This window comes from Fukomys damarensis, unplaced genomic scaffold (assembly GCF_012274545.1).
Source record: "Fukomys damarensis isolate Sample0158 unplaced genomic scaffold, DMR_v1.0_HiC HiC_scaffold_5, whole genome shotgun sequence".
NCBI classification, from domain to species: domain Eukaryota; kingdom Metazoa; phylum Chordata; class Mammalia; order Rodentia; family Bathyergidae; genus Fukomys; species Fukomys damarensis.
In genome coordinates, this window is record NW_022900917.1 from 3,824,289 (window position 1) to 3,831,131 (window position 6,843).

Below are 6,843 nucleotides of genomic sequence, written 5' to 3' on the forward strand. Positions count from 1 at the left end.
TTTTTTTTTTTTTTTTTTTTTTTTTGGTACTGGGGATCAAACTTGGGTCCTTGTGCTTGAGAGGCAGGCGCCAGAACCACTGAGCTAAATCCCGGGCCCTGGCGTAACTTTCTTTACTGTGAGACTTAGGACCCTTCGCAACCCGCCGTCTCCAGAGGGCCTGGGTTATGCCGGCGAGCCGCTGGCACGTGGCCATACCCTGGGCACCACTGAGCCCGCTGCGAACGCCGAGTCTTCATTCTGCGCAGTCCACGGCAGTTGTCCAGTGCGTCCCTCCTTCCTGGCACCTTTTCTGTCTGTCTTCTCAGATACGGATTTCCCCGGGTCTCGGCCCCTCTCTGGGGCCGGCCCTTTCCTGATTCTCTCTCGTTCCCCATTTGCAGTGGCCGTTGTTCGCTCCACGTGGCGTTTCCGTGGCCCAGAGCTTGCCCCAGCCCTCACCTGGCATCCCAGCCGCCCACTCTCTCCATCTGCTCTGGACATGGGGCTCAGCAGCATCTCAAGCCCTACATACCTAACACAACTCAGTCCGCCTGACCAGGGCCCCACACACTGCTCGGTCTCCTGATCTCAGCGAGTGACGACGCCACCGTCCGCCGAGTTGTGCAGACCAAGACCGTGCAGATCTCTTCCTTGCTTCTCTCTTCCCCACAGCTACTCTCTCCGCGGCTCCCGAACACACATTCCACACAGGGCGGTCCCTCACCGTCACCGCCCAGCGGGAGCCACGACGCCCCCACCTGGACCACCAGAAATCCCCCAGGACACCCCACTTCCCTATCTTGCTGATTCCCACGTCAACCTCCCACCCTCCGGTGCCATCCTTTAATCCATTCTGAAGTCGTCCCCAACTCCTGGGAGGCTGTGTACCTCCTAGACCCGCAGTCTCCAAGTTCTCTCTGGGCCACTCTCCTCTATTCACCCCTCCAGGCAGAGGACGGTGATACTGATCATGCCCAAGCAGGCTGTGAAGAGCGAGCCCCACAACTGGCTGTTTACAGAAGTGAGTCCGGCCGAAGCCTACGTGCCGAGGTCAGAGGAACTCGCACCTAGATTCCGTTCACAACGGCAACCTCCAGACTGAAGGACGGCGTTCTAATTACAACCGCATATTCTCTCCGTTCTGTTCCTGATTCAGGAAGGCTTTGTCTTGTCCTTTCTGAACACACTCATTTGCATAGAAACCACAAGTTGCCTTTACTGATTGCCAGTAAAAGTCAGCGCCTGGGACTGGCCAGCGCCTTCATAGGCTGTACCTGTACTGGTCCTCCTGGCCCCGCTTTCTCTCTTAGTTCTGCCTCTTAGTGCACTTATTTCTCAGGCCAGCGTCATACACTGGGCAGGCAGGGCCTGGAGCTTGACTGCAGGCGTAGTCCCCAGGAGAGGGCGAGGCAGGAAGGGGAAGTAAAAAAGGTCAATTGTGGTGTAAAATATACCAATACCCCGTGAGAATATAACCATTATGTATCACAAACATGTATTAATAAACCATTTTTAATTTTTTTAAAAATAGAGATAAAAATATTTAAAGATAAAAACTAAAATTCATTCCTCTACTCTGCCATGAACAAAGATAAACTTGAGTCATCTGTAGGAAAAGAGGTGCATCTTGAGACTATAATGTTAAATAAAGTGAATCAGATGCACAAGCCTAAGTATCGAGAGATTCTTTTATGAGAAACCCAAAATATAAATAAAGAGCAAAATGAAAGAACAAGAATAGGAGGTAGGGGACGGACCTTCCCCAAGTGGGAGGGGCCGAGACGGAGGGAGGGGAGGGAGGGGCGGGGATGGCGCGTGGTGTGCACAGCCCGCTCCTCACAGGGGATGGAACATTGTGACTGCGAACATGGACGAATAAAAGTAACTAACAACCACTGACCAACCAGGGAAGCCAGCCGGGCACTGACTTCTAAGTCCTGCGACAGACTGATGGACTTCAAGGACTGTAGTCTTAGAAGGGACCCGAGAGATCTGTAAGTTGATTTTTCTCAGTGTGTGTGTGTGTGTGTGTGCGCACACGCACACGTGCACACATTTTGCTAGAAACATTTTCTTTACATGGGAGGTTACTGAGGAGGCTGGCACACAGATCCATACGGCTCTGCAGAGAAGGAAGCCGGCCCTGCCCAGAAGCCTCTGACGTCCCTTCCTCCCTGACTGAAATTCCCTGATCTAATCCAAACCCTCAGATTACAAGAGAGAAAGCAGAAGCCAATTTCTTATCAAACACTATTAGTGTTATTGTTATCTGTGGGGCTGGGGATCAGACCCAGGGCCTCGTGCACGCGAGGTGAGCACTCCATCACTGAGATGCACCCTTAGCCCTTTCGACTTTGAGACCAGCTCTCACTAAATTTCCCAGGCTGGCCTCAAACTTTCTGTTTTCCTGCTTTAATCTTCTGAATACCTGCAATTACAGGTATGCACCCATTGTGCCTGGCTTCTTATTAGGGACTGTTACCGAAATTCCAAAATCCACCCAGGATTAGATGCTGCTTTTACATTACCGAAGCTACTAGTGACAGATCAGGGCCCCACTTTAGTCAGCACTGTGCTTGCTTATTTATTATTTATTTATTATTTTATTTATTTATTTATTGATTGATTGATTGATTGATTGGTACCAGGGATCAAACTCAGGACCTTACACTTGCAAAGCAGGCAGCGGAACCACTGAGTTAAATCCCAGGCCCTGCACTGTGCTTCTTCATGTTCCATGTGCCTGATGACAGCCCTGCAAAGCAGACATTCTAGTCTCCACCCTCCTCGCGATCACAAAAGTAGTACAGCAGCGTTACGGCTCATACCCCGACATCCCCCAGAGCCTCACTCACTCAGAGGCAGGGCTGTGGGGAGGTGGTCGGGATTGCGGTGTGTGATACTCACCCCTGAGTTGTCCACCGGAGTGTGATGGGAGGTGACGCCTGGTGGAGGAGGTGGTCACTGGGGTGTGGCCTGGCAGGCGCTAGCTCCTGCCCTCCCTCCTCCCTCGATCTCTCTGCTTCCTGCTGCCCTGCCATGGATTGTTTCTCCTCGCCTCTGCCACCCACCTTGGAGCCAGCCAACTCTGGACTGAAACCTCTACAACCTGCGAGCCAAAGTAAACCTCTTCCCTTTAAAATGTGAGCATCAGGTATTATGTCTCAGTGACAAGAGAGTGACTAAGACAGGCAGGAAATGAACCTGGGTCCATGTGACCCCAGAATATGTGCTCTTGAACCTTCACACCACACTGCATGTAATTCTCCCTTCAAATTGCCTTTCCCAAAGCACAAAACAGGTAAACATGCCAACAAGGACGAGGAGACAAGACGTCAAAATAGGGAAGCTGCTACATGAAATTCTCCAGTGTGAAAAAATAAACTTTCAGAGGCCGTGTATCAAAGACAATAAAATCTGGGGCTAAAGGCATGAGCCCCTGAAGCACAGGTAACGTGGAACGAATAACTTAAAAACAATCAATCAGTTGAAAACACACTAGGTGGGTTATACCTGCCCATCTCCTGAACTAAAAATCTTGCTGGGGATCATTCGTGCTCTTCCACAAAACGTTCCAGGCCCTATTCTCGAGAACCAGAACTTCAGACACAAAGACTTCTAACCTGACTCACTGTGACATTTCTCGTGTCCTTAGTTTTACTCTTCGAATTCCACTCGTATTAGCACAGGAAGTGCCAGGCAAACTCGTGGAATAAGCAAACACTCAATCACCCTGGTCTCTGTAGTCTGCACCCTTTCTTTCCCCTGGGGGAAACTTCTTCAGATCTCCAAGTGACCCAGGCCCCGAAAGGTTTCTCGCTTTCATTCCTATGAGTCTATGTTCGCAATGCAGAATGATTCCATTCATCGTGGGGAGCAGGTACATGTCCAGAACACATCTTCATTTTTCCCTACCTCCCACCTCTTGGGCGCCTCCCTTCTACAAAAGCTCTATCTTCTGAATTTCTCATTTTTAGGCTGTATTCTCCAAGAGTCTCACCCAATAACTAATCACAATGAAAAGTATCAGTAATGTTTTTGAGATGCTACCATTCAGTGATGACCGAACAGTCAAGATTATTAGTTTTAATATTTAGAGAAACAAAAACCTCCTTCAAGGATGTGGTCAGTGCTTGCAGAAATCCCTAGAAGTAATGTGTAATATTAGTACTGGCAAAGATAAAGAAGGAAAGGGAAACTGAGAAGGCCGTTCACAACTCTTCCAGAAAACAGCCGGAGCTGAACAGTAAGGTAAACAGATGAGAAGCAAAACACACGGAGCGTTTCGTATAAACCCGAGCTGGACGTGATGCTGGTAGAGTCACTTTAGCCACATCCTACGCACTCTTTAGGGGCCACTGCTGCCTTTGGCAGACTCACTCTGGCTCTGGCCCTCAGACTGTTCAGGGAGATGAGCGCCATGAACGACTGGGTGCTCTCTAAGAACACTGACATCCAGCCACAACCCAGGAGCTTATGAAGAGGTAACAGACTGGAATAGCAGGGCCAGGGACAGATCTCAAAACAACCACAGATACTGCGATGGCATTTCTCTTCCTCCTGCACGAGTCACCGTCATGCACTGGGCTCTAGTGAGAAGATTTTTTGCCACTTGCCAGCAGTTACAGGCCCGGCAAGAGGACAGACACAATCGGGTCACCTGAGGGAGCTGCCACAATCATCGCTGCCGAACCAAATCCATGTGCAATGGCAGCGGGTCAGGACATGTCCAGTGGTACCGACGCTGGTGACAAGCTGGTCCCACTGCCCCTCTGTGTATTCTGGAGCTTTCTCCAGCCTCTCCCTGAATTCTACAAGCTGACCAGTGTCCACCCAGTTCTGCCAAAACTAGCTACAGGTGGTTTCTCTTTACAGCTGAGAAGCCTGACTAGCACAGAAATTACACCAGAATGGGTTTGTCTGGGAGCTTGGAAAAACAGCTGATTCTGGAATTAGGTTTCTAGACTCACCTTTTAGTATTTCAAGATGAAAACATGGCAACACATACATTTAGAAGCAAAGCAGGGAACTAAGTTACCCTTCTAATCTTGTGAACTTTAAGTACATCTTAGAATGACGCTCCAAGGGAAGACAAGGCTCTGGGAGGGCAAACGAGAGGCTGCCACCGAGGACCAGAAATTAGAATGAAGAGCACGCGGGATTCAAAGGTTGTGGTGTGAGGCGAGGGCATCTGATGGCACTGTTTGGTTAAGAGAATGGTAGATCAGCATCTCTGAATTCTTGATTCAAGGTGTGAGGGAGAGCACAAGGACTAAAAAAGCCAAAGCCTTCTGAAGTCGAAAAACCAACTCTAGTCTCAGAAACCCTGTCATTTTTTATTTGTGCCAGTTATTTTTTAAAACAATAAAAGTAGGAGACAGAGGGTTAAAAATGGCAGGGTAGAGCCTGGCAGCACAACACAGCCTTTCCCAGACCTGGAACCCAAACACCCCAACTTGGTGCAGAGAAAAGAAGTGGATCTCGGAATCTGGGAGGAGCTGATGGGAGAGCTAGAAACTAGAGAAGCTGGAGAAATGCAGCACGGTGCTGAGAAAAGAACAAAGCAGCCTGGAGAGCTCACCCGGCTCCAGGGAGAGAACCTGTCTCCTCAGATTCAAGGACGTCAGGAAGGGTCAGCAGCTCCAGGAGAATCAGTGGACCCAGCCAGCAGCACCAGCCTCAAGGAAGCCCCTGGCTACTGTAAAGTGCAAAACAGCATGGGGTTTTACTCTGAAAGTGATTCCTTCCACATGGCAGGGTAGAGCTGGAAAAGGCATCCAGTGCAGCACCGCCATACTTGAGAGAGTCAAGAGCCATTCTGGAAAGGGGTGAATTGTTTAAAACTGAGCCAAGGAACAACTATACTTCAAGGTTTCTACGGTCGCCCTCCCACAGTGACTGGGTGAGAGATGGCCACAGAGACAGCTGCAGAGAAGATGCAGGCTGGACACAGATCCCCTGAGAAGTTTAAGGTCAGGCTGGGAAGAACACGAGGGTCCTGCCCTCCAAGTCGCGAAGCCAGGCCACTTGTGCGTAGCTTTCAGGGGAAGTTGGGTCTGTCCAGCTTGATCTCCACCCCACCTCACTGCCTACATCCAACATGAAACTCAGGCTTCGGTTTGCCTTCCCCATCTATCCAAGCGATCAGAGACATGCCTCAGAAGATGGCTGCCACAGCCCGGAGTACACAGACGGAGGGGCCTCTAGAGCAGAGGAGGCACCTCACAAACCCACAGGCTATGAAGCTAGGCAGAGGAAGCCTTGACTCAGGGTGCACACAGCGACATGGAAACTGGGAGTGGCTGGAGTAAAAACAGCTCTAGGGCAGACAGAGTTGACCAACCATGTCTAACAGGAAAGGCTGTTAAGTCTTTCAGCATTCACATACAAAAGCACAATAGTGGAAATGGTCATTTATGACAAATCTATTGCAAACACCAGTGGAGAAAAACTAAAAGCTTTTCCTCTAAAACCAGGAACAAGAAGACAAAGATGCCCACCACTGTCACCACTCCAGTTCAATACAGTGCTTGAAAGTGTAGCCAGAGTAACCAGTCTAGAGAAGGAAAGGGATGCGTACAACAAGGGAAGAAGTCAAACTATCCTTATTGCAGATGATATAACCCTTTACATAGAAGACCCAAAAAACTACAACAAAAGATTCTTAGAGCTAATACATAAATTCAGAAAAGTAGCAAAATATAAAATCAACACACAAAAACCAATAGCATTCCTGTACATCAATAATTAACCTACCAAGAAAGAAATTAGGGGGCTGGGGATGTGGTTCAGTGGCATCAAGCCTGCCTGGCAAGGGCAAGGTCCTGAGTTCGATCCCTGGTACAAAAAAAAAAAAAAAAA

At 49.2% G+C, this 6,843-nt stretch overlaps 1 protein-coding gene across 1 annotated transcript in view; it reads right to left on the minus strand.

Moving 5' to 3' along the window:
* Fzd6 (frizzled class receptor 6) overlaps window positions 1-6,843 on the minus strand; it is a 23,437-nt gene that overhangs the window by 7,071 nt on the left and 9,523 nt on the right. The gene's annotated exons all lie outside the window — the stretch shown is intronic.